Source organism: Ambystoma mexicanum, chromosome 2p, assembly GCF_040938575.1.
Source record: "Ambystoma mexicanum isolate Mex_15411 chromosome 2p, UKY_AmexF1_1, whole genome shotgun sequence".
Lineage (NCBI taxonomy): Eukaryota > Metazoa > Chordata > Amphibia > Caudata > Ambystomatidae > Ambystoma > Ambystoma mexicanum.
In genome coordinates, this window is record NC_090923.1 from 59,783,852 (window position 1) to 59,810,270 (window position 26,419).

Here is a 26,419-nt window from a genome sequence, read left to right on the forward strand (position 1 = left end):
GAGCAGGTGCAAGTGGATCTAGGTCCCCTGGCCTAAGCCCCACCCACCTGATGCCTTCCTGGTTGCTGCTCTTTTTCCCCACTTAGCAAGTCTCGCCCATCTGGTGCCTTCCTGGTTGCCGCTCTTTTTCCCTACTTAAGGAGCCCTCCAGCCTCTTTTAGTTTGCAGCTGGGGCGCAGGTGCAAGTGGATATAGGTCACCTGGCCTAAGCCCTGCCCACCTGGTGCCTTCCCAGTTGTCGCTCTTTTTCCCTACTTTATGGGCCCTCCCGCCTCTTTTCCTTTGCAGCTGGGGAGCAGGTGCAAAGGGCTCTAGGCCACCTGGCCTAAGCCCCGCCCACATGGTGCCTTCCTGGTTTCCGCTCTTTTTCCCTTCTTAGCAAGCCCCACCCACCTGGTCCCTTCCTGGTTGCCGCTCTTTTTCCCTACTTAAGGAGCCCTCCAGCCTCTTTTCCTTTGCAGCTGGGGAGCAGGTGCAAGTGAATCTAGGTCCCCTGGCCTACGCCCCACCCACCTGATGCCTTCCTGGTTGCTGCTCTTTTTCCCCACTTAGCAAGTCTCGCCCATCTGGTGCCTTCCTGGTTGCCGCTCTTTTTCCCTAATTAAGGAGCCCTCCAGCCTCTTTTCCTTTGCAGCTGGGGAGCAGGTGCAAAGGGCTCTAGGCCACCTGGCCTAAGCCCCACCCAGATGGTGCCTTCCTGGTTTCCGCTCTTTTTACCTACTTAGCAAGCCCCACCCACCTGGTGCCGTCCTGGTTGCCGCACTTTTTCCCTACTTAAGGAGCCCTCCAACCTCTTTTCCTTTGCAGCTGGGGAGCAGGTGCAAGTGGATCTAGGTCCCCTGGCCTAAGCCCCACCCACCTGATGCCTTCCTGGTTGCTGCTTTTTTTGCCCACTTAGCAAGTCTCGCCCATCTGGTGCCTTCCTGGTTGCCGCTCTTTTTCCCTACTTAAGGAGCCCTCCAGCCTCTTTTCCTTTGCAGCTTGGGAGCAGGTGCAAGTGGATCTAGGTCCCCTGGCCTAAGCCCACCCACCTGATGCCTTGCTGGTTGCTGCTCTTTTTCCCCACTTAGCAAGCCCCGCCCACCTGGTGTCTTCCTCGTTGCCGCTCTTTTTCCCTACTTAAGGAGCTCTCCAGCCTCTTTTCCTTTGAAGCTGGGGAGCAGGTGCAAGTGCATCTAGGTTACCTGGCCTAAGCCCCACCCACCTGATGCCTTCCTGGTTACTGCTCTTTTTCCCCACTTAACAAGTCTCGCCCATCTGCTGCCTTCCTGGTTGCCGCTCTTTTTGCCTACTTAAGGAGCCCTCCAGCCTCTTTTCCTTTGCAGCTGGGGAGCAGGTGCAAGTGCATCTAGGTTACCTGGCCTAAGCCCTGCCCACTTGGTGCCTTCCCAGTTGCCGCTCATTTTCCCTACTTTATGAGCCCTCCAGCCTCTTTTGCTTTGCAGCTGGGGAGCAGGTGCAAAGGGCTCTAGGGCACCTGGCCTACGCCCCGCCCACATGGTGCCTTCCTGGTTTCCGCTCTTTTTGCCCTACTTAGCAAGCCCCACCCACCTGGTGCCTTCTGGTTGCCGCTCTTTTTCCCTACTTAAGGAGCCCTCCAGCCTCTTTTCCTTTGCAGCTGGGGAGCAGGTGCAAGTGCATCTAGGTAACCTGGCCTAAGCCCCGCCCATGTGGTACCTTGTTGGTTGCCGTACTTTTTTCCCAATTAGCAAGCCCCACCCACCTGGTGCCTTCCTGGTTGCCACACTTTTTCCCTACTTAAGGAGCCCTCCAGCCTCTTTTCCTTTGCAGCTGGGGCGCAGGTGCAAGTGGATCTAGGTCACCTGGCCTAAGACCTGCCCACTTGGTGCCTTCCCAGTTGCCGCTCTTTTTCCCTACTTTATGAGCCCTCCAGCCTCTTTTCCTTTGCAGCTGGGGAGCAGGTGCAAAGGGCTCTAGGCCACCTGGCCTAAGACCCGCCCACATGGTGCCTTCCTGGTTTCCGCTCTTTTTCCCTACTTAGCAAGCCCCACCCACCTGGTGCCTTCTGGTTGCCGCTCTTTTTCCCTACTTAAGGAGCCCTCCAGCCTCTTTTTCTTTGCAGCTGGAGAGCAGGTGCAAGTGGATCTAGGTCCTCTGGCCTAAGCCCCACCCACTTGATGCCTTCCTGGTTGCTGCTCTTTTTCCCCACTTAGCAAGTCTCGCCCATCTGGTGCCTTCCTGGTTGCCGCTCTTTTTCCCTACTTAAGGAGCCCGCCAGCCTCTTTTAGTTTGCAGCTGGGGCGCAGGTGCAAGTGGATATAGGTCACCTGGCCTAAGCCCTGCCCACCTGGTGCCTTCCCAGTTGTCGCTCTTTTTCCCTACTTTATGAGCCTTCCCGCCTCTTTTCCTTTGCAGCTGGGGAGCAGGTGCAAAGGGCTCTAGGCCCCCTGGCCTAAGCCCCGCCCACATGGTGCCTTCCTGGTTTCCGCTCTTTTTCCCTTCTTAACAAGCCCCACCCACCTGGTGCCTTCCTGGTTGCCGGTCTTTTTCCCTACTTAAGGAGCCCTCCAGCCTCTTTTCCTTTGCAGCTGGGGAGCAGGTGTAAGTGAATCTAGGTCCCCTGGCCTAAGCCCCACCCACCTGATGCCTTCCTGGTTGCTGCTCTTTTTCCCCACTTAGCAAGTCTCGCCCATCTGGTGCCTTCCTGGTTGCCGCTCTTTTTCCCTACTTAAGGAGCCCTCCAGCCTCTTTTCCTTTGCAGCTGGAGAGCAGGTGCAAGTGGATCTAGGTCCCCTGGTCTAAGCCCACCGACCTGATGTCTTCCTGGTTGCTGCTCTTTTTCCCCACTTAGGAGGCCCCGCCCACCTGGTGTCTTCCTCGTTGCCGCTCTTTTTCCCTACTTAAGGAGCTCTCCAGCCTCTTTTCCTTTGAAGCTGGGGAGCAGGTGCAAGAGCATCTAGGCTACCTGGCCTAAGCCCCGCCCACGTGGTACCTTGTTGGTTGCCGTACTTTTTTCCCACTTAGCAAGCCCCACCCACCTGGTGCCTTCCTGGTTGCCACTCTTTTTCCTTACTTAAGGAGCCCTCCAGCCTCTTTTCCTTTGCAGCTGGGGCGCAGGTGCAAGTGGATCTAGGTCACCTGGCCTAAGCCCTGCCCACCTGGTGCCTTCCAGTTGCCGCTCTTTTTCCCCACATTATGAGCCCTCCAGCCTCTTTTCCTTTGCAGCTGGGGAGCAGGTGCAAGGGGCTCTAGGCCACCTGGCCTAAGCCCTGCCCACATGGTGCCTTCCTGGTTTCCTCTCTTTTTCCCTACTTAGCAAGTCTCGCCCATCTGGTGCCTTCCTGGTTGCCACTCTTTTTCCCTACTTAAGGAGCCCTCCAGCCTCTTTTCCTTTGCAGCTGGGGAGCAGGTGCAAGTGGATCTAGGTCACCTGGCCTAAGGTCCGCCTATCTGATGCCTTCCTGGTTGCTGCTCTTTTTCCGAACTTAGCAAGTCTCGCCCATCTGGTGCCTTCCTGGTTGCCACTCTTTTTCCCTACTTAAGGAGCCCTCCAGCCTCTTTTCCTTTGCAGCTGGGGTGCAGGTGCAAGTGGATATAGGTCACCTGGCCTAAGCCCTGCCCACCTGGTGCCTTCCCAGTTGCCGCTCTTTTTCCCTACTTTATGAGCCCTCCAGCCTCTTTTCCTTTGCAGCTGGGGAGCAGGTGCAAAGGGCTCTAGGCCACCTGGCCTAAGCCCCACCCACCTGGTGCCTTCCTGGTTGCCGCTCTTTTTCCCTACTTAAGGAGCCCTCCAGCCTCTTTTCCTTTGCAGCTGGGGAGCAGGTGCAAGTGAATCTAGGTCCCCTGGCCTAAGCCCCACCCACCTGATGCCTTCCTGGTTGCTGCTCTTTTTCCCCACTTAGCAAGTCCCGCCCATCTGGTGCCTTCCTGGTTGCTGCTCTTTTTCCCTACTTAAGGAGCCCTCCAGCCTCTTTTCCTTTGCAGCTGGGGAGCAGGTGCAAAGGGCTCTAGGCCACCTGGCCTAAGCCCCACCCACCTGGTGCCTTCCTGGTTTCCACTCTTTTTCCCTACTTAGCAAGCCCCACCCACCTGGTGCCGTCCTGGTTGCCGCTCTTTTTCCCTACTTAAGGAGCCCTGCAACCTCTTTTCCTTTGCAGCTGGGGAGCAGGTGCAAGTGGATCTAGGTCCCGTGGCCTAAGCCTCACCCACCTGATGTCTTCCAGGTTGCTGCTTTTTTTCCCAACTTAGCAAGTCTCGCCAATCTGGTGCCTTCCTGGTTTCCGCTCTTTTTCCCTACTTAAGGAGCCCTCCAGCCTCTTTTCCTTTGCAGCTGGGGAGCAGGTGCAAGTGCATCTAGGTTACCTGGCCTAAGCCCCGCCCACGTGGTACCTTGTTGGTTGCCGTACTTTTTTCCCCACTTAGCAAGCCCCGCCCACCTGGTGCCTTCCTGGTTGCCACTCTTTTTCCCTAATTAAGGAGCCCTCCAGCCTCTTTTCCTTTGTAGCTGGGGCGCAGGTGCAAGTGGATCTAGGTCACCTGGCCTAAGCCCTGCCCACCTGGTGCCTTCCCAGTTGCCACTCTTTTTCCCTACTTTATGAGCCCTCCAGCCTCTTTTCCTTTGCAGCTGGGGTGCAGGTGCAAGGGGCTCTAGGCCACCTGGCCTAAGCCCCGCCTACATGGTGCCTTCCTGGTTTCCGCTCTTTTTCCCTACTTAGCAAGCCCCACCCACCTGGTGCCTTCCTGGTTGCCGCTCTTTTTCCCTACTTAAGGAGCCCTCCAGCCTCTTTTCCTTTGCAGCAGGGGAGCAGGTGCAAGTGGATCTAGGTCCCCTGGCCTAAGCCCCACCCACCTGATGCCTTCCTGGTTGCTGCTCTTTTTCCCCTCTTAGCAAGCCCCGGCCACCTGGTGTCTTCCTTGTTGCCGCTCTTTTTCCCTACTTAAGGAGCCCTCCAGCCTCTTTTCCTTTGCAGCTGGGGAGCAGGTGTAAGTGAATCTAGGTCCCCTGGCCTAAGCCCCACCCACCTGATGCCTTCCTGGTTGCTGCTTTTTTTGCCCACTTAGCAAGTCTCGCCCATCTGGTGCCTTCCTGGTTGCCGCTCTTTTTCCCTACTTAAGGAGCCCTTCAGCCTCTTTTCCTTTGCAGCTGGGGAGCAGGTGCAAGTGCATCTAGGTTACCTGGCCTAAGCCCCGCCCACGTGGTACTTTGTTGGTTGCCGTACTTTTTTCCCACTTAGCAAGCCCCGCCCACCTGGTGCCTTCCTGGTTGCCACTCTTTTTCCCTACCTAAGGAGCCCTCCAGCCTCTTTTCCTTTGCAGCTGGGGCGTAGGTGCAAGTGGATCAAGGTCACCTGGCCTAAGCCCTGCCCACCTGGTGCCTTCCCAGTTGCTGTTCTTTTTCCCTACTTTATGAGCCCTCCAGCCTCTTTTCCTTTGCAGCTTGGGAGCAGGTGCAAGTGGATCTAGGTCCCCTGGCCTAAGCCCACCCACCTGATGCCTTGCTGGTTGCTGCTCTTTTTCCCCACTTAGCAAGCCCCGCCCACCTGGTGTCTTCCTCGTTGCCGCTCTTTTTCCCTACTTAAGGAGCTCTCCAGCCTCTTTTCCTTTGAAGCTGGGGAGCAGGTGCAAGTGCATCTAGGTTACCTGGCCTAAGCCCCACCCACCTGATGCCTTCCTGGTTACTGCTCTTTTTCCCCACTTAACAAGTCTCGCCCATCTGCTGCCTTCCTGGTTGCCGCTCTTTTTGCCTACTTAAGGAGCCCTCCAGCCTCTTTTCCTTTGCAGCTGGGGAGCAGGTGCAAGTGCATCTAGGTTACCTGGCCTAAGCCCTGCCCACTTGGTGCCTTCCCAGTTGCCGCTCATTTTCCCTACTTTATGAGCCCTCCAGCCTCTTTTGCTTTGCAGCTGGGGAGCAGGTGCAAAGGGCTCTAGGGCACCTGGCCTACGCCCTGCCCACATGGTGCCTTCCTGGTTTCCGCTCTTTTTGCCCTACTTAGCAAGCCCCACCCACCTGGTGCCTTCTGGTTGCCGCTCTTTTTCCCTACTTAAGGAGCCCTCCAGCCTCTTTTCCTTTGCAGCTGGGGAGCAGGTGCAAGTGCATCTAGGTAACCTGGCCTAAGCCCCGCCCATGTGGTACCTTGTTGGTTGCCGTACTTTTTTCCCAATTAGCAAGCCCCACCCACCTGGTGCCTTCCTGGTTGCCACACTTTTTCCCTACTTAAGGAGCCCTCCAGCCTCTTTTCCTTTGCAGCTGGGGCGCAGGTGCAAGTGGATCTAGGTCACCTGGCCTAAGCCCTGCCCACTTGGTGCCTTCCCAGTTGCCGCTCTTTTTCCCTACTTTATGAGCCCTCCAGCCTCTTTTCCTTTGCAGCTGGGGAGCAGGTGCAAAGGGCTCTAGGCCACCTGGCCTAAGACCCGCCCACATGGTGCCTTCCTGGTTTCCGCTCTTTTTCCCTACTTAGCAAGCCCCACCCACCTGGTGCCTTCTGGTTGCCGCTCTTTTTCCCTACTTAAGGAGCCCTCCAGCCTCTTTTTCTTTGCAGCTGGGGAGCAGGTGCAAGTGGATCTAGGTCCTCTGGCCTAAGCCCCACCCACTTGATGCCTTCCTGGTTGCTGCTCTTTTTCCCCACTTAGCAAGTCTCGCCCATCTGGTGCCTTCCTGGTTGCCGCTCTTTTTCCCTACTTAAGGAGCCCGCCAGCCTCTTTTAGTTTGCAGCTGGGGCGCAGGTGCAAGTGGATATAGGTCACCTGGCCTAAGCCCTGCCCACCTGGTGCCTTCCCAGTTGTCGCTCTTTTTCCCTACTTTATGAGCCTTCCCGCCTCTTTTCCTTTGCAGCTAGGGAGCAGGTGCAAGTGGATCTAGGCCAAGTGGCCTAAGCCCTGCCCACCTGGTGCCTTCCTGTTTGCTGCTCTTTTTCCCCACTTAGCAAACCCTGCCTACCTGGTGCCTTCCTGGTTGCCGCTCTTTTTCCTTAAGGAGCCCTCTAGTTTCTTTTCTTTTGCAGCTGGGGAGCAGGTGCAAATGGATCTAGGTCACCTGGCCTAAGCCCCGCCCATGTGATACCTTCCTGGTTGCTGTACTTTTTCTCCACTTAGCAAGCCCCGCTCCACCTGGTGCCTTCCTGGTTGCCATTCTTTTTCCCAACTTATGGAGCCCTCCAGCCTCTTTTCCTTTGCAGCTGGGGAGCACATGAAAGTGCATCTAGGTCACCTGGCCTAAGCCCCACCCATGTGGTACCTTCCTGGTTGCCGTACTTTTTTCCCACTTAGGCTGCCCCGCCCACCTGGTGCCTTCCTGGTTTCTGCTCTTTTTCCCTACTTAAGGAGCCCTCCAGCCTCTTTTCCTTTGCAGCTGGGGAGCAGGTGCAAGTGGATCTATGTCCCCTGGCCTAAGCCCCACCTACCTGATGCCTTCCTGGTTGCTGCTCTATTTCCCCACTTAGCAAGCTCCGCCCACCTGGTGCATCCCTCGTTGCCACTCTTTTTCACTACTTAAGGAGCTCTATAACCTCTTTTCCTTTGCAGCTAGAGAGCAGGTGCATATATATCTAGGTCACCAGGCCTATGCCCCGCCCACCTGGTGCCTGCCTAGTTGCTGCTCTTTTTCCACACTTAGCAAGTCTCGCCCACCTGGTGCCTTCCTGGTTGCCACTCTTTTTCTCTACTTAAAGAGCCCTCCAGCCTCTTTTCCTTTGCAGCTGGGGCGCAGGTGCAAGTGGATCTAGGTCACCTGGCCTAAGCCCTGCCCACCTGGTGCCTTCCCAGTTTCTGCTCTTTTTCCCTACTTTATGAGCCCTCCAGCCTCTTTTCCTTTGCAGCTGGGGAGCAGGTGCAAGGGGCTCTAGGCCACCTGGCCTAAGCCCCGCCCACATGGTGCCTTCCTGGTTTCCGCTCTTTTCCCCTACTTAAAGAGCCCTCCAGCCTCTTTTCCTTTGCAGCTGGGGAGCAGGTGCAAGTGGATCTAGGTCCCCTGGCCTAAGCCCCACCCACCTGATGCCTTCCTGGTTGCTGCTCTTTTTCCCCACTTAGCAAGCCCCGCCCACCTGGTGTCTTCCTCGTTGCCGCTCTTTTTCCCTACTTAAGGAGCTCTCCAGTCTCTTTTCCTTTGAAGCTGGGGAGCAGGTGCAAGTGCATCTAGGTTACCTGCCCTAAGCCCCGCCCACGTGGTACCTTGTTGGTTGCCGTACTTTTTTCCCACTTAGCAAGCCCTGCCCACCTGGTGCCTTCCTGGTTGCCACTCTTTTTCCCTACTTAAGGAGCCCTCCAGCCTCTTTTCGTTTTGCAACTGGGGAGAATGTGCAAGTGCATCTAGGTCACCTTGCCTAAAACCTGCCCACCTGGTGCCTTCCCAGTTGCCGCTCTTTTTCCCTACTTTATGAGCCCTCCAGCCTCTTTTCCTTTGCAGCTGGGGAGCAGGTGCAAGGGCCTCTAGGCCACCTGGCCTAAGGCCCGCCCACATGGTGCCTTCCTGGTTTCCGCTCTTTTTTCCTGCTTAGCAAGCCCCACCCACCTGGTGCCTTCCGGGTTGCCGCTCTTTTTCCCTACTAAAGGAGCCCTCCAGCCTCTTTTCTTTTGCAGCTGGGGAGCAGGTGCAAGTGGATCTAGGTCACCTGGCCTAAGGTCCGCCTACCTGATGCCTTCCTGGTTGCCACTCTTTTTCCGAACTTAGCAAGCCCTGCCCACCTTGTGCCTTCCTGGTTGCCACTCTTTTTCCCTACTTAACGAGCTCTCTAGCCTCTTTTCCTTTGCAGCTAGGGAGCAGGTGCAAGTGGATCTAGGCCAAGTGGCCTAAGCCCTGCCCACCTGGTGCCTTCCTGTTTGCTGCTCTTTTTCCCCACTTAGCAAACCCTGCCTACCTGGTGCCTTCCTGGTTGCCGCTCTTTTTCCTTAAGGAGCCCTCTAATCTCTTTTCTTTTGCAGCTGGGGAGCAGGTGCAAATGGATTTAGGTCACCTGGCCTAAGCCCCGCCCATGTGATACCTTCCTGGTTGCTGTACTTTTTCCCCACTTAGCCAACCCCGCCCATCTGGTGCCTTCCTGGTTGCCGCTCTTTTTCCCTACTTAAGGAGACCTCCAGCTTCTTTTCCTTTGCAGCTAAGGAGAAGGTGCTTGTGGATCTAAGTCACCTGGCCTAAGCCCCATCCATCTGGTGCCTTCCTGGTTGTTGCTCTTTTTCTCCACTTAGCAAGCCCCGCTCCACCTGGTGCCTTCCTGGTTGCCATTCTTTTTCCCAACTTATGGAGCCCTCCAGCCTCTTTTCCTTTGCAGCTGGGGAGCACATGAAAGTGCATCTAGGTCACCTGGCCTAAGCCCCACCCATGTGGTACCTTTGTGGTTGCCGTACTTTTTTCCCACTTAGGCTGCCCCGCCCACCTGGTGCCTTCCTGGTTTCTGCTCTTTTTCCCTACTTAACGAGCCCTCCAGCCTCTTTTCCTTTGCAGCTGGGGAGCAGGTGCAAGTGGATCTATGTCCCCTGGCCTAAGCCCCACCTACCTGATGCCTTCCTGGTTTCTGCTCTATTTCCCCACTTAGCAAGCTCCGCCCACCTGGTGCATCCCTCGTTGCCACTCTTTTTCACTACTTTAGGAGCTCTATAACCTCTTTTCCTTTGCAGCTAGAGAGCAGGTGCATATATATCTAGGTCACCAGGCCTATGCCCCGCCCACCTGGTGTCTTCCTGGTTGCCGCTCTTTTTCCCTACTTAAGGAGCTCTCCAGTCTCTTTTCCTTTGAAGCTGGGGAGCAGGTGCAAGTGCATCTAGGTTACCTGCCCTAAGCCCTGCCCACGTGGTACCTTGTTGGTTGCCGTACTTTTTTCCCACTTAGCAAGCCCTGCCCACCTGGTGCCTTCCTGGTTGCCACTCTTTTTCCCTACTTAAGGAGCCCTCCAGCCTCTTTTCGTTTTGCAACTGGAGCGCAGGTGCAATTGGATCTAGGTCACCTGGCCTAAACCCTGCCCACCTGGTGCCTTCCCAGTTGCCGCTCTTTTTCCCTACTTTATGAGCCCTCCAGCCTCTTTTCGTTTGCAGCTGCGGAGCAGGTGCAAGGGGCTCTAGGCCACCTGGCCTAAGGCCCGCCCACATGGCGCCTTCCTGGTTTCTGCTCTTTTTCCCTGCTTAGCAAGCCCCACCCACCTGGTGCCTTCCTGGTTGCCGCTCTTTTTCCCTACTAAAGGAGCCCTCCAGCCTCTTTTCTTTTGCAGCTGGGGAGCAGGTGCAAGTGGATCTAGGTCACCTGGCCTAAGGTCCGCCTGCCTGATGCCTTCCTGGTTGCCACTCTTTTTCCGAACTTAGCAAGCCCTGCCCACCTTGTGCCTTCCTGGTTGCCACTCTTTTTCCCTACTTAAGGAGCTCTCTAGCCTCTTTTCCTTTGCAGCTAGGGAGCAGGTGCAAGTGGATCTAGGCCAAGTGGCCTAAGCCCTGCCCACCTGGTGCCTTCCTGTTTGCTGCTCTTTTTCCCCACTTAGCAAACCCTGCCTACCTGGTGCCTTCCTGGTTGCCGCTCTTTTTCCTTAAGGAGCCCTCTAGTTTCTTTTCTTTTGCAGCTGGGGAGCAGGTGCAAATGGATCTAGGTCACCTGGCCTAAGCCCCGCCCATGTGATACCTTCCTGGTTGCTGTACTTTTTCTCCACTTAGCAAGCCCCGCTCCACCTGGTGCCTTCCTGGTTGCCATTCTTTTTCCCAACTTATGGAGCCCTCCAGCCTCTTTTCCTTTGCAGCTGGGGAGCACATGAAAGTGCATCTAGGTCACCTGGCCTAAGCCCCACCCATGTGGTACCTTCCTGGTTGCCGTACTTTTTTCCCACTTAGGCTGCCCCGCCCACCTGGTGCCTTCCTGGTTTCTGCTCTTTTTCCCTACTTAAGGAGCCCTCCAGCCTCTTTTCCTTTGCAGCTGGGGAGCAGGTGCAAGTGGATCTATGTCCCCTGGCCTAAGCCCCACCTACCTGATGCCTTCCTGGTTGCTGCTCTATTTCCCCACTTAGCAAGCTCCGCCCACCTGGTGCATCCCTCGTTGCCACTCTTTTTCACTACTTAAGGAGCTCTATAACCTCTTTTCCTTTGCAGCTAGAGAGCAGGTGCATATATATCTAGGTCACCAGGCCTATGCCCCGCCCACCTGGTGCCTGCCTAGTTGCTGCTCTTTTTCCACACTTAGCAAGTCTCGCCCACCTGGTGCCTTCCTGGTTGCCACTCTTTTTCTCTACTTAAAGAGCCCTCCAGCCTCTTTTCCTTTGCAGCTGGGGCGCAGGTGCAAGTGGATCTAGGTCACCTGGCCTAAGCCCTGCCCACCTGGTGCCTTCCCAGTTTCTGCTCTTTTTCCCTACTTTATGAGCCCTCCAGCCTCTTTTCCTTTGCAGCTGGGGAGCAGGTGCAAGGGGCTCTAGGCCACCTGGCCTAAGCCCCGCCCACATGGTGCCTTCCTGGTTTCCGCTCTTTTCCCCTACTTAAAGAGCCCTCCAGCCTCTTTTCCTTTGCAGCTGGGGAGCAGGTGCAAGTGGATCTAGGTCCCCTGGCCTAAGCCCCACCCACCTGATGCCTTCCTGGTTGCTGCTCTTTTTCCCCACTTAGCAAGTCTCGCCCATCTGGTGCCTTCCTGGTTTCTGCTCTTTTTCCCTACTTAAGGAGCCCTCCAGCCTCTTTTCCTTTGCAACTGGGGAGCAGGTGCAAGTTGATCTAGGTCCCCTGGCCTAAACCCACCCACCTGATGCCTTCCTGGTTGCTTCTCTTTTTCCTCACTTAGCAAGCCCCGCCCACCGGGTGTCTTCCTCGTTGCGCTCTTTTTCCCTACTTATGGAGCTCTGCAGCCTCTTTTCCTTTGAAGCTGGGGAGCAGGTGCAAGTGCATCTAGGTTACCTTGCCTAAGCCCTGCCCACGTGGTACCTTGTTGGTTGCTGTACTTTTTTCCCACTTAGCAAACCCCACCCACCTGGTGCCTTCCTGGTTGCCACTCTTTTTCCCTACTTAAGGAGCCCTCCAGCCTCTTTTCCTTTGCAGCTGGGGCGCAGGTGCAAGTGGATCTAGGTCACCTGGCCTAAGCCCTGCCCACCTGTTGCCTTCCCAGTTGCCGCTCTTTTTACCTACTTTATGAGCCCTCCAGCCTCTTTTCCTTTGCAGCTGGGGAGCAGGTGCAAGGGGCTCTAGGCCACCTGGCCTAAGCCCCGCCCACATGGTGCATTTCTGATTTCCACTCTTTTTCCCTACTTAGCAAGCCCCACCCACCTGGTGTCTTCCTGGTTGCCGCTCTTTTTCCCTACTTACGGAGCCCTCCAGCCTCTTTTCCTTTGCAGCTGGGGAGCAGGTGCAAGTGGATTTAGGTCCCCTGGCCTAAGCCCCACCCACCTGATGCCTTCCTGGTTGCTGCTCTTTTGACCCACTTAGCAAGTCTCGCCCACCTGGTGCCTTCCTTCTTGCTGCTCTTTTTCCTACTTAAGGAGCTCTCCAGCCTCTTTTCCTTTGCAGCTGGGGAGCAGGTGCAAGTGGATCTACGTCCCCTGGCCTAAGCCCACCCACCTGATGCCTTCCTTATTGCTGCTCTTTTTCCCCACTTAGCAAGCCCCGCCCACCTGGTGTCTTCCTCGTTGCCGCTCTTTTTCCCTACTTAAGGAGCTCTATAGCCTCTTTTCCTTTGCAGCTGGGGAGCAGGTGCAAGTGGATCTAGGCCAAGTGGCCTAAGCCCTTCCCACCTGGTGCCTTCCTGTTTGCTGCTCTTTTTCCCCACTTTGCAAGCCCGGCCTACCTGGTGCCTTCCTGTTTGCCGCTCTTTTTCCCTACTTAAGGAGCCCTCCAGCCTCTTTTCCTTTGCAGTTGGGGACAACGTGAAAGTGGATCTAGGTTACCTGGCCTAAGCCCCGCCCACGTGGTACCTTGTTGGTTGCTGTACTTTTTTCCCACTTAGCAAGCCCCGCCCACCTGGTGCCTTCCAGGTTGCCACTCTTTTTCCCTACTTAAGGAGCCCTTCAGCCTCTTTTCCTTTGCAGCTGGGGCGCAGGTGCAAGTGGATCTAGGTCACCTGGCCTAAGCCCTGCCCACCTGGCGCCTTCCCAGTTGCCGCTCTTTTTCCCTACTTTATGAGCCCTCCAGCCTCTTTTCCCTTGCAGCTGGGGAGCATGTGCATGGGGCTCAAGGCCACCTGGCCTAAGCCCCGCCCACATGGTGCCTTCCTGGTTTCCGCTCTTTTTCCCTATGTAAGGAGCACTCCAGCCTCTTTTCCTTTGCAGCTGGGGAGCAGGTGCAAGTGCATCTAGGTCACCTGCCCTAAGCCCCGTCCACCTGGTGCCTTCCTGGTTGCCACTCTTTTTCCCCACTTAGCAAGCCATGCCCACCTTGTGCCTTCCTGGTTGCCACTCTTTTTCCCTACTTAACGAGCACTCCAGCCTCTTTTCCTTTGCAACTAAGGAGCAGGTGCAAGTGGATCTAGGTCACCAGGCCTAAGCCCCACCCACATTGGTACCTTCCTGGTTGCCGTACTTTTTTCACACTTAGAAAGCCCCGCCCACCTGGTGCCTTCGTGGTTGCCGCTCTTTTTCCGTACTTAAGGAGCCCTCCAGCCTCTTTTCCTTTGCAGCTGGGGAGCAGGTGCAAGTGGATCTAGGTCACCTGGCCCAAGGTCCGCCTACCTGATGCCTTCCTGGTTGCCACTCTTTTTCCCCACTTAGCAAGCCCTGCCCACCTTGTGCCTTCCTGGTTGCCACTCTTGTTCCCTACTTAAGGAGCTCTCTAGCCTCTTTTCCTTTGCAGCTGGAGAGCAGGTGCAAGTGGATCTAGGCCAAGTGGCCTAAGCCCTGCCCACCTGGTGCCTTCCTGTTTGCTGCTCTTTTTCCCCACTTAGCAAACCCTGCCTACCTGGTGCCTTCCTGGTTGCCGCTCTTTTTCCTTAAGGAGCCCTCTAGTTTCTTTTCTTTTGCAGCTGGGGAGCAGGTGCAAAGGGATCTAGGTCACCTCGCCTAAGCCCCTCCCACCTGATGCCTTCCTGGTTGCTGCTCTTTTTCCCCACTTAGCCAGCCCCGCCCACCTGGTGCTTTCATGGTTGCCACTCTTTTTCCCTTCTTATGGAGTCTTCCAGCCTCTTTTCCTTTACAGCTGAGGAGCAGGTGCAAGTGGATCTAGGTCACCTGGCCTAAGACCCACCCACCTGATGCCTTCCTGGTTGTTGCTCTTTTTCTCCACTTAGCAAGCCCCGCTCCACCTGGTGCCTTCCTGGTTGCCATTCTTTTTCCCAATTTATGGAGCCCTCCAGCCTCTTTTCCTTTGCAGCTGGGGAGCATGTGAAAGTGCGTCTAGGTCACCTGGCTTAAGCCCCACCCATGTGGTACCTTCCTGGTTGCCGTACTTTTTCCCACTTAGCATGCCCCGCCCACCTGGTGCCTTCCTGGTTTCTGCTCTTTTTCCCTACTTAAGGAGCCCTCCAGCCTCTTTTCCTTTGCAGCTGGGGAGCAGGTGCAAGTGGATCTAGGTCCCCTGGCCTAAGCCCCACCTACCTGATGCATTCCTGGTTGCTGCTCTATATCCCCACTTAGCAAGCTCCGCCCACCTGGTGCATTCCTCGTTGCCACTCTTTTTCACTACTTAAGGACCTCTATAACCTCTTTTCCTTTGCAGCTAGAGAGCAGGTGCATATTGTAAAGACTGGTGGGGGGTGTCTGTACTCCTGCTCTCTACATGGTAGAGGAGAGGCACAGAAGACCCCAGCCAAGATTCTCTATAAGGTAGCAATGGACGAGCAATCAAGGCCTAGCTTCTCAGGAGGTGATGCGGGCTGGTTCTTAAGTAAAGTGTAGTCCCCGAACCCCCACAAAGGTATGTCCACACACTGTATTACTGAAAACACAGTCTTTATGTAATTAATATTCAAAGGTATGTACACGATCACAATAACGCACTTTGTACTTGGAAGTCAATAATGATAAATATATACACGTCTAGAGTGGTATCACGAATGTTATCAAATCTCATTAAAGTGCATAAACTGTACGGTTAAAATGTCCAGCCTCTTTTCCTTTGCAGCTGGGGAGCAGGTGCAAGTGGATCTAGGTCCCCTGGCCTAAGCCCCACCCACCTGATGCCGTCCTGGTTGCTGCTCTTTTTCCCCACTTAGCAAATCTCGCCCATCTGGTGCCTTCCTGGTTGCCACTCTTTTTCCCTACTTAAGGAGCCCTCCAGCCTCTTTTCCTTTGCAGCTGGGGAGCAGGTGCAAGTGGATCTAGGTCCCCTGGTCTAAGCCCACCCACCGATGTCTTCCTGGTTGCTGCTCTTTTTCCCCACTTAGGAAGCCCCGCCCACCTGGTGTCTTCCTCGTTGCCGCTCTTTTTCCCTACTTAAGGAGCTCTCCAGCCTCTTTTCCTTTGAAGCTGGGGAGCAGGTGCAAGAGCATCTAGGTTACCTGGCCTAAGCCCCGCCCACGTGGTACCTTGTTGGTTGCCGTACTTTTTTCCCACTTAGCAAGCCCCACCCACCTGGTGCCTTCCTGGTTGCCACTCTTTTTCCCTACTTAAGGAGCCCTCCAGCCTCTTTTCCTTTGCAGCTGGGGCGCAGGTGCAAGTGGATCTAGGTCACCTGGCCTAAGCCCTGCCCACCTGGTGCCTTCCCAGTTGCCGCTCTTTTTCCCTACATTATGAGCCCTCCAGCCTCTTTTCCTTTGCAGCTGGGGAGCAGGTGCAAGGGGCTCTAGGCCACCTGGCCTAAGCCCTGCCCACATGGTGCCTTCCTGGTTTCCTCTCTTTTTCCCTACTTAGCAAGTCTCGCCCATCTGGTGCCTTCCTGGTTGCCGCTCTTTTTCCCTACTTAAGGAGCCCTCCAGCCTCTTTTCCTTTGCAGCTGGGGAGCAGGTGCAAGTGGATCTAGGTCACCTGGCCTAAGGTTCGCCTACCTGATGCCTTCCTGGTTGCTGCTCTTTTTCCGAACTTAGCAAGTCTCGCCCATCTGGTGCCTTCCTGGTTGCCACTCTTTTTCCCTACTTAAGGAGCCCTCCAGCCTCTTTTCCTTTGCAGCTGGGGTGCAGGTGCAAGTGGATATAGGTCACCTGGCCTAAGCCCTGCCCACCTGGTGCCTTCCCAGTTGCCGCTCTTTTTCCCTACTTTATGAGCCCTCCAGCCTCTTTTCCTTTGCAGCTGGGGAGCAGGTGCAAAGGGCTCTAGGCCACCTGGCCTAAGCCCGGCCCACATGGTGCCTTCCTGGCTTCCGCTTTTGTTCCCTACTTAGCAAGCCCCACCCACCTGGTGCCTTCCTGGTTGCCGCTCTTTTTCCCTACTTAAGGAGCCCTCCAGCCTCTTTTCCTTTGCAGCTGGGGAGCAGGTGCAAGTGAATCTAGGTCCCCTGGCCTAAGCCCCACCCACCTGATGCCTTCCTGGTTGCTGCTCTTTTTCCCCACTTAGCAAGTCTCGCCCATCTGGTGCCTTCCTGGTTGCTGCTCTTTTTCCCTACTTAAGGAGCCCTCCAGCCTCTTTTCCTTTGCAGCTGGGGAGCAGGTGCAAAGGGCTCTAGGCCACCTGGCCTAAGCCCCACCCACCTGGTGCCTTCCTGGTTTCCACTCTTTTTCCCTACTTAGCAAGCCCCACCCACCTGGTGCCGTCCTGGTTGCCGCTCTTTTTCCCTACTTAAGGAGCCCTGCAACCTCTTTTCCTTTGCAGCTGGGGAGCAGGTGCAAGTGGATCTAGGTCCCCTGGCCTAAGCCTCACCCACCTGATGTCTTCCAGGTTGCTGCTTTTTTTCCCAACTTAGCAAGTCTCGCCAATCTGGTGCCTTCCTGGTTGCCGCTCTTTTTCCCTACTTAAGGAGCCCTCCAGCCTCTTTTCCTTTGCAGCTGGGGAGCAGGTGCAAGTGCATCTAGGTCACTAGGCCTAAGCCCCACCCACCTGATGCCTTCCTGGTTGCTGCTCTTTTCCCCACTTAACAAGTCTCGCCCATCTGGTGCCTTCCTGGTTGCTGCTCTTTTTCCCTACTTAAGGAGCCCTCCAGCCTCTTTTCCTTTGCAGGTGGGGAGCAGGTGCAAGTGCATCTAGGTTACCTGGCCTAAGCCCTGCCCACTTGGTGCCTTCCCAGTTGCCGCTCATTTTCCCTACTTTATGAGCCCTGCAGCCTCTTTTGCTTTGCAGCTGGGGAGCAGGTGCAAAGGGCTCTAGGCCACCTGGCCTACGCCCCGCCCACATGGTGCCTTCCTGGTTTCCGCTCTTTTTCCCAACTTAGCAAGCCCCACCCACCTGGTGCCTTCTGGTTGCCGCTCTTTTTCTCTACTTAAGGAGCCCTCCAGCCTCTTTTCCTTTGCAGCTTGGGAGCAGGTGCAAGTGCATCTAGGTAACCTGGCCTAAGCCCCGCCCACGTGGTACCTTGTTGGTTGCCGTACTTTTTTCCCAATTAGCAAGCCCCACCCACCTGGTGCCTTCCTGGTTGCCACTCTTTTTCCCTACTTAAGGAGCCCTCCAGCCTCTTTTCCTTTGCAGCTGGGGCGCAGGTGCAAGTGGATCTAGGTCACCTGGCCTAAGCCCTGTCCACTTGGTGCCTTCCCAGTTGCTGCTCTTTTTCCCTACTTTATGAGCCCTCCAGCCTCTTTTCCTTTGCAGCTGGGGAGCAGGTGCAAAGGGCTCTAGGCCACCTGGCCTAAGCCCCACCCACCTGATGCCTTCCTGGTTGCTGCTCTTTTTCCCCACTTAGCAAGTCTCGCCCATCTGGTGCCTTCCTGGTTGCCGCTCTTTTTCCCTACTTAAGGAGCCCTCCAGCCTCTTTTTCTTTGCAGCTGGGGAGCAGGTGCAAGTGGATCTAGGTCCCCTGGCCTAAGCCCCACCCACCTGATGCCTTCCTGGTTGCTGCTCTTTTTCCCCACTTAGCAAGTCTCGCCCATCTGGTGCCTTCCTGGTTGCCGCTCTTTTTCCCTACTTAAGGAGCCCTCCAGCCTCTTTTAGTTTGCAGCTGGGGCGCAGGTGCAAGTGGATATAGGTCACCTGGCCTAAGCCCTGCCCACCTGGTGCCTTCCCAGTTGTCGCTCTTTTTCCCTACTTTATGGGCCCTCCCGCCTCTTTTCCTTTGCAGCTGGGGAGCAGGTGCAAAGGGCTCTAGGCCACCTGGCCTAAGCCCCGCCCACATGGTGCCTTCCTGGTTTCCGCTCTTTTTCCCTTCTTAGCAAGCCCCACCCACCTGGTCCCTTCCTGGTTGCCGCTCTTTTTCCCTACTTAAGGAGCCCTCCAGCCTCTTTTCCTTTGCAGCTGGGGAGCAGGTGCAAGTGAATCTAGGTCCCCTGGCCTACGCCCCACCCACCTGATGCCTTCCTGGTTGCTGCTCTTTTTCCCCACTTAGCAAGTCTCGCCCATCTGGTGCCTTCCTGGTTGCCGCTCTTTTTCCCTAATTAAGGAGCCCTCCAGCCTCTTTTCCTTTGCAGCTGGGGAGCAGGTGCAAAGGGCTCTAGGCCACCTGGCCTAAGCCCCACCCAGATGGTGCCTTCCTGGTTTCCGCTCTTTTTACCTACTTAGCAAGCCCCACCCACCTGGTGCCGTCCTGGTTGCCGCACTTTTTCCCTACTTAAGGAGCCCTCCAACCTCTTTTCCTTTGCAGCTGGGGAGCAGGTGCAAGTGGATCTAGGTCCCCTGGCCTAAGCCCCACCCACCTGATGCCTTCCTGGTTGCTGCTTTTTTTGCCCACTTAGCAAGTCTCGCCCATCTGGTGCCTTCCTGGTTGCCGCTCTTTTTCCCTACTTAAGGAGCCCTCCAGCCTCTTTTCCTTTGCAGCTTGGGAGCAGGTGCAAGTGGATCTAGGTCCCCTGGCCTAAGCCCACCCACCTGATGCCTTGCTGGTTGCTGCTCTTTTTCCCCACTTAGCAAGCCCCGCCCACCTGGTGTCTTCCTCGTTGCCGCTCTTTTTCCCTACTTAAGGAGCTCTCCAGCCTCTTTTCCTTTGAAGCTGGGGAGCAGGTGCAAGTGCATCTAGGTTACCTGGCCTAAGCCCCACCCACCTGATGCCTTCCTGGTTACTGCTCTTTTTCCCCACTTAACAAGTCTCGCCCATCTGCTGCCTTCCTGGTTGCCGCTCTTTTTGCCTACTTAAGGAGCCCTCCAGCCTCTTTTCCTTTGCAGCTGGGGAGCAGGTGCAAGTGCATCTAGGTTACCTGGCCTAAGCCCTGCCCACTTGGTGCCTTCCCAGTTGCCGCTCATTTTCCCTACTTTATGAGCCCTCCAGCCTCTTTTGCTTTGCAGCTGGGGAGCAGGTGCAAAGGGCTCTAGGGCACCTGGCCTACGCCCCGCCCACATGGTGCCTTCCTGGTTTCCGCTCTTTTTGCCCTACTTAGCAAGCCCCACCCACCTGGTGCCTTCTGGTTGCCGCTCTTTTTCCCTACTTAAGGAGCCCTCCAGCCTCTTTTCCTTTGCAGCTGGGGAGCAGGTGCAAGTGCATCTAGGTAACCTGGCCTAAGCCCCGCCCATGTGGTACCTTGTTGGTTGCCGTACTTTTTTCCCAATTAGCAAGCCCCACCCACCTGGTGCCTTCCTGGTTGCCACACTTTTTCCCTACTTAAGGAGCCCTCCAGCCTCTTTTCCTTTGCAGCTGGGGCGCAGGTGCAAGTGGATCTAGGTCACCTGGCCTAAGACCTGCCCACTTGGTGCCTTCCCAGTTGCCGCTCTTTTTCCCTACTTTATGAGCCCTCCAGCCTCTTTTCCTTTGCAGCTGGGGAGCAGGTGCAAAGGGCTCTAGGCCACCTGGCCTAAGACCCGCCCACATGGTGCCTTCCTGGTTTCCGCTCTTTTTCCCTACTTAGCAAGCCCCACCCACCTGGTGCCTTCTGGTTGCCGCTCTTTTTCCCTACTTAAGGAGCCCTCCAGCCTCTTTTTCTTTGCAGCTGGAGAGCAGGTGCAAGTGGATCTAGGTCCTCTGGCCTAAGCCCCACCCACTTGATGCCTTCCTGGTTGCTGCTCTTTTTCCCCACTTAGCAAGTCTCGCCCATCTGGTGCCTTCCTGGTTGCCGCTCTTTTTCCCTACTTAAGGAGCCCGCCAGCCTCTTTTAGTTTGCAGCTGGGGCGCAGGTGCAAGTGGATATAGGTCACCTGGCCTAAGCCCTGCCCACCTGGTGCCTTCCCAGTTGTCGCTCTTTTTCCCTACTTTATGAGCCTTCCCGCCTCTTTTCCTTTGCAGCTGGGGAGCAGGTGCAAAGGGCTCTAGGCCCCCTGGCCTAAGCCCCGCCCACATGGTGCCTTCCTGGTTTCCGCTCTTTTTCCCTTCTTAACAAGCCCCACCCACCTGGTGCCTTCCTGGTTGCCGGTCTTTTTCCCTACTTAAGGAGCCCTCCAGCTTCTTTTCCTTTGCAGCTGGGGAGCAGGTGTAAGTGAATCTAGGTCCCCTGGCCTAAGCCCCACCCACCTGATGCCTTCCTGGTTGCTGCTCTTTTTCCCCACTTAGCAAGTCTCGCCCATCTGGTGCCTTCCTGGTTGCCGCTCTTTTTCCCTACTTAAGGAGCCCTCCAGCCTCTTTTCCTTTGCAGCTGGAGAGCAGGTGCAAGTGGATCTAGGTCCCCTGGTCTAAGCCCACCGACCTGATGTCTTCCTGGTTGCTGCTCTTTTTCCCCACTTAGGAGGCCCCGCCCACCTGGTGTCTTCCTCGTTGCCGCTCTTTTTCCCTACTTAAGGAGCTCTCCAGCCTCTTTTCCTTTGAAGCTGGGGAGCAGGTGCAAGAGCATCTAGGTTACCTGGCCTAAGCCCCGCCCACGTGGTACCTTGTTGGTTGCCGTACTTTTTTCCCACTTAGCAAGCCCCACCCACCTGGTGCCTTCCTGGTTGCCACTCTTTTTCCTTACTTAAGGAGCCCTCCAGCCTCTTTTCCTTTGCAGCTGGGGCGCAGGTGCAAGTGGATCTAGGTCACCTGGCCTAAGCCCTGCCCACCTGGTGCCTTCCAGTTGCCGCTCTTTTTCCCCACATTATGAGCCCTCCAGCCTCTTTTCCTTTGCAGCTGGGGAGCAGGTGCAAGGGGCTCTAGGCCACCTGGCCTAAGCCCTGCCCACATGGTGCCTTCCTGGTTTCCTCTCTTTTTCCCTACTTAGCAAGTCTCGCCCATCTGGTGCCTTCCTGGTTGCCACTCTTTTTCCCTACTTAAGGAGCCCTCCAGCCTCTTTTCCTTTGCAGCTGGGGAGCAGGTGCAAGTGGATCTAGGTCACCTGGCCTAAGGTCCGCCTATCTGATGCCTTCCTGGTTGCTGCTCTTTTTCCGAACTTAGCAAGTCTCGCCCATCTGGTGCCTTCCTGGTTGCCACTCTTTTTCCCTACTTAAGGAGCCCTCCAGCCTCTTTTCCTTTGCAGCTGGGGTGCAGGTGCAAGTGGATATAGGTCACCTGGCCTAAGCCCTGCCCACCTGGTGCCTTCCCAGTTGCCGCTCTTTTTCCCTACTTTATGAGCCCTCCAGCCTCTTTTCCTTTGCAGCTGGGGAGCAGGTGCAAAGGGCTCTAGGCCACCTGGCCTAAGCCCCACCCACCTGGTGCCTTCCTGGTTGCCGCTCTTTTTCCCTACTTAAGGAGCCCTCCAGCCTCTTTTCCTTTGCAGCTGGGGAGCAGGTGCAAGTGAATCTAGGTCCCCTGGCCTAAGCCCCACCCACCTGATGCCTTCCTGGTTGCTGCTCTTTTTCCCCACTTAGCAAGTCCCGCCCATCTGGTGCCTTCCTGGTTGCTGCTCTTTTTCCCTACTTAAGGAGCCCTCCAGCCTCTTTTCCTTTGCAGCTGGGGAGCAGGTGCAAAGGGCTCTAGGCCACCTGGCCTAAGCCCCACCCACCTGGTGCCTTCCTGGTTTCCACTCTTTTTCCCTACTTAGCAAGCCCCACCCACCTGGTGCCGTCCTGGTTGCCGCTCTTTTTCCCTACTTAAGGAGCCCTGCAACCTCTTTTCCTTTGCAGCTGGGGAGCAGGTGCAAGTGGATCTAGGTCCCGTGGCCTAAGCCTCACCCACCTGATGTCTTCCAGGTTGCTGCTTTTTTTCCCAACTTAGCAAGTCTCGCCAATCTGGTGCCTTCCTGGTTTCCGCTCTTTTTCCCTACTTAAGGAGCCCTCCAGCCTCTTTTCCTTTGCAGCTGGGGAGCAGGTGCAAGTGCATCTAGGTTACCTGGCCTAAGCCCCGCCCACGTGGTACCTTGTTGGTTGCCGTACTTTTTTCCCCACTTAGCAAGCCCCGCCCACCTGGTGCCTTCCTGGTTGCCACTCTTTTTCCCTAATTAAGGAGCCCTCCAGCCTCTTTTCCTTTGTAGCTGGGGCGCAGGTGCAAGTGGATCTAGGTCACCTGGCCTAAGCCCTGCCCACCTGGTGCCTTCCCAGTTGCCACTCTTTTTCCCTACTTTATGAGCCCTCCAGCCTCTTTTCCTTTGCAGCTGGGGTGCAGGTGCAAGGGGCTCTAGGCCACCTGGCCTAAGCCCCGCCTACATGGTGCCTTCCTGGTTTCCGCTCTTTTTCCCTACTTAGCAAGCCCCACCCACCTGGCGCCTTCCTGGTTGCCGCTCTTTTTCCCTACTTAAGGAGCCCTCCAGCCTCTTTTCCTTTGCAGCAGGGGAGCAGGTGCAAGTGGATCTAGGTCCCCTGGCCTAAGCCCCACCCACCTGATGCCTTCCTGGTTGCTGCTCTTTTTCCCCTCTTAGCAAGCCCCGGCCACCTGGTGTCTTCCTTGTTGCCGCTCTTTTTCCCTACTTAAGGAGCCCTCCAGCCTCTTTTCCTTTGCAGCTGGGGAGCAGGTGTAAGTGAATCTAGGTCCCCTGGCCTAAGCCCCACCCACCTGATGCCTTCCTGGTTGCTGCTTTTTTTGCCCACTTAGCAAGTCTCGCCCATCTGGTGCCTTCCTGGTTGCCGCTCTTTTTCCCTACTTAAGGAGCCCTTCAGCCTCTTTTCCTTTGCAGCTGGGGAGCAGGTGCAAGTGCATCTAGGTTACCTGGCCTAAGCCCCGCCCACGTGGTACTTTGTTGGTTGCCGTACTTTTTTCCCACTTAGCAAGCCCCGCCCACCTGGTGCCTTCCTGGTTGCCACTCTTTTTCCCTACCTAAGGAGCCCTCCAGCCTCTTTTCCTTTGCAGCTGGGGCGTAGGTGCAAGTGGATCTAGGTCACCTGGCCTAAGCCCTGCCCACCTGGTGCCTTCCCAGTTGCTGTTCTTTTTCCCTACTTTATGAGCCCTCCAGCCTCTTTTCCTTTGCAGCTTGGGAGCAGGTGCAAGTGGATCTAGGTCCCCTGGCCTAAGCCCACCCACCTGATGCCTTGCTGGTTGCTGCTCTTTTTCCCCACTTAGCAAGCCCCGCCCACCTGGTGTCTTCCTCGTTGCCGCTCTTTTTCCCTACTTAAGGAGCTCTCCAGCCTCTTTTCCTTTGAAGCTGGGGAGCAGGTGCAAGTGCATCTAGGTTACCTGGCCTAAGCCCCACCCACCTGATGCCTTCCTGGTTACTGCTCTTTTTCCCCACTTAACAAGTCTCGCCCATCTGCTGCCTTCCTGGTTGCCGCTCTTTTTGCCTACTTAAGGAGCCCTCCAGCCTCTTTTCCTTTGCAGCTGGGGAGCAGGTGCAAGTGCATCTAGGTTACCTGGCCTAAGCCCTGCCCACTTGGTGCCTTCCCAGTTGCCGCTCATTTTCCCTACTTTATGAGCCCTCCAGCCTCTTTTGCTTTGCAGCTGGGGAGCAGGTGCAAAGGGCTCTAGGGCACCTGGCCTACGCCCTGCCCACATGGTGCCTTCCTGGTTTCCGCTCTTTTTGCCCTACTTAGCAAGCCCCACCCACCTGGTGCCTTCTGGTTGCCGCTCTTTTTCCCTACTTAAGGAGCCCTCCAGCCTCTTTTCCTTTGCAGCTGGGGAGCAGGTGCAAGTGCATCTAGGTAACCTGGCCTAAGCCCCGCCCATGTGGTACCTTGTTGGTTGCCGTACTTTTTTCCCAATTAGCAAGCCCCACCCACCTGGTGCCTTCCTGGTTGCCACACTTTTTCCCTACTTAAGGAGCCCTCCAGCCTCTTTTCCTTTGCAGCTGGGGCGCAGGTGCAAGTGGATCTAGGTCACCTGGCCTAAGCCCTGCCCACTTGGTGCCTTCCCAGTTGCCGCTCTTTTTCCCTACTTTATGAGCCCTCCAGCCTCTTTTCCTTTGCAGCTGGGGAGCAGGTGCAAAGGGCTCTAGGCCACCTGGCCTAAGACCCGCCCACATGGTGCCTTCCTGGTTTCCGCTCTTTTTCCCTACTTAGCAAGCCCCACCCACCTGGTGCCTTCTGGTTGCCGCTCTTTTTCCCTACTTAAGGAGCCCTCCAGCCTCTTTTTCTTTGCAGCTGGGGAGCAGGTGCAAGTGGATCTAGGTCCTCTGGCCTAAGCCCCACCCACTTGATGCCTTCCTGGTTGCTGCTCTTTTTCCCCACTTAGCAAGTCTCGCCCATCTGGTGCCTTCCTGGTTGCCGCTCTTTTTCCCTACTTAAGGAGCCCGCCAGCCTCTTTTAGTTTGCAGCTGGGGCGCAGGTGCAAGTGGATATAGGTCACCTGGCCTAAGCCCTGCCCACCTGGTGCCTTCCCAGTTGTCGCTCTTTTTCCCTACTTTATGAGCCTTCCCGCCTCTTTTCCTTTGCAGCTGGGGAGCAGGTGCAAAGGGCTCTAGGCCCCCTGGCCTAAGCCCCGCCCACATGGTGCCTTCCTGGTTTCCGCTCTTTTTCCCTTCTTAACAAGCCCCACCCACCTGGTGCCTTCCTGGTTGCCGGTCTTTTTCCCTACTTAAGGAGCCCTCCAGCCTCTTTTCCTTTGCAGCTGGGGAGCAGGTGTAAGGGAATCTAGGTCCCCTGGCCTAAGCCCCACCCACCTGATGCCTTCCTGGTTGCTGCTCTTTTTCCCCACTTAGCAAGTCTCGCCCATCTGGTGCCTTCCTGGTTGCCGCTCTTTTTCCCTACTTAAGGAGCCCTCCAGCCTCTTTTCCTTTGCAGCTGGAGAGCAGGTGCAAGTGGATCTAGGTCCCCTGGTCTAAGCCCACCGACCTGATGTCTTCCTGGTTGCTGCTCTTTTTCCCCACTTAGGAAGCCCCGCCCACCTGGTGTCTTCCTCGTTGCCGCTCTTTTTCCCTACTTAAGGAGCTCTCCAGCCTCTTTTCCTTTGAAGCTGGGGAGCAGGTGCAAGAGCATCTAGGTTACCTGGCCTAAGCCCCGCCCACGTGGTACCTTGTTGGTTGCCGTACTTTTTTCCCACTTAGCAAGCCCCACCCACCTGGTGCCTTCCTGGTTGCCACTCTTTTTCCCTACTTAAGGAGCCCTCCAGCCTCTTTTCCTTTGCAGCTGGGGCGCAGGTGCAAGTGGATCTAGGTCACCTGGCCTAAGCCCTGCCCACCTGGTGCCTTCCCAGTTGCCGCTCTTTTTCCCCACATTATGAGCCCTCCAGCCTCTTTTCCTTTGCAGCTGGGGAGCAGGTGCAAGGGGCTCTAGGCCACCTGGCCTAAGCCCTGCCCACATGGTGCCTTCCTGGTTTCCTCTCTTTTTCCCTACTTAGCAAGTCTCGCCCATCTGGTGCCTTCCTGGTTGCCACTCTTTTTCCCTACCTAAGGAGCCCTCCAGCCTCTTTTCCTTTGCAGCTGGGGAGCAGGTGCAAGTGGATCTAGGTCACCTGGCCTAAGGTCCGCCTATCTGATGCCTTCCTGGTTGCTGCTCTTTTTCCGAACTTAGCAAGTCTCGCCCATCTGGTGCCTTCCTGGTTGCCACTCTTTTTCCCTACTTAAGGATCCCTCCAGCCTCTTTTCCTTTGCAGCTGGGGTGCAGGTGCAAGTGGATATAGGTCACCTGGCCTAAGCCCTGCCCACCTGGTGCCTTCCCAGTTGCCGCTCTTTTTCCCTACTTTATGAGCCCTCCAGCCTCTTTTCCTTTGCAGCTGGGGAGCAGGTGCAAAGGGCTCTAGGCCACCTGGCCTAAGCCCCACCCACCTGGTGCCTTCCTGGTTGCCGCTCTTTTTCCCTACTTAAGGAGCCCTCCAGCCTCTTTTCCTTTGCAGCTGGGGAGCAGGTGCAAGTGAATCTAGGTCCCCTGGCCTAAGCCCCACCCACCTGATGCCTTCCTGGTTGCTGCTCTTTTTCCCCACTTAGCAAGTCTCGCCCATCTGGTGCCTTCCTGGTTGCTGCTCTTTTTCCCTACTTAAGGAGCCCTCCAGCCTCTTTTCCTTTGCAGCTGGGGAGCAGGTGCAAAGGGCTCTAGGCCACCTGGCCTAAGCCCCACCCACCTGGTGCCTTCCTGGTTTCCACTCTTTTTCCCTACTTAGCAAGCCCCACCCACCTGGTGCCGTCCTGGTTGCCGCTCTTTTTCCCTACTTAAGGAGCCCTGCAACCTCTTTTCCTTTGCAGCTGGGGAGCAGGTGCAAGTGGATCTAGGTCCCGTGGCCTAAGCCTCACCCACCTGATGTCTTCCAGGTTGCTGCTTTTTTTCCCAACTTAGCAAGTCTCGCCAATCTGGTGCCTTCCTGGTTTCCGCTCTTTTTCCCTACTTAAGGAGCCCTCCAGCCTCTTTTCCTTTGCAGCTGGGGAGCAGGTGCAAGTGCA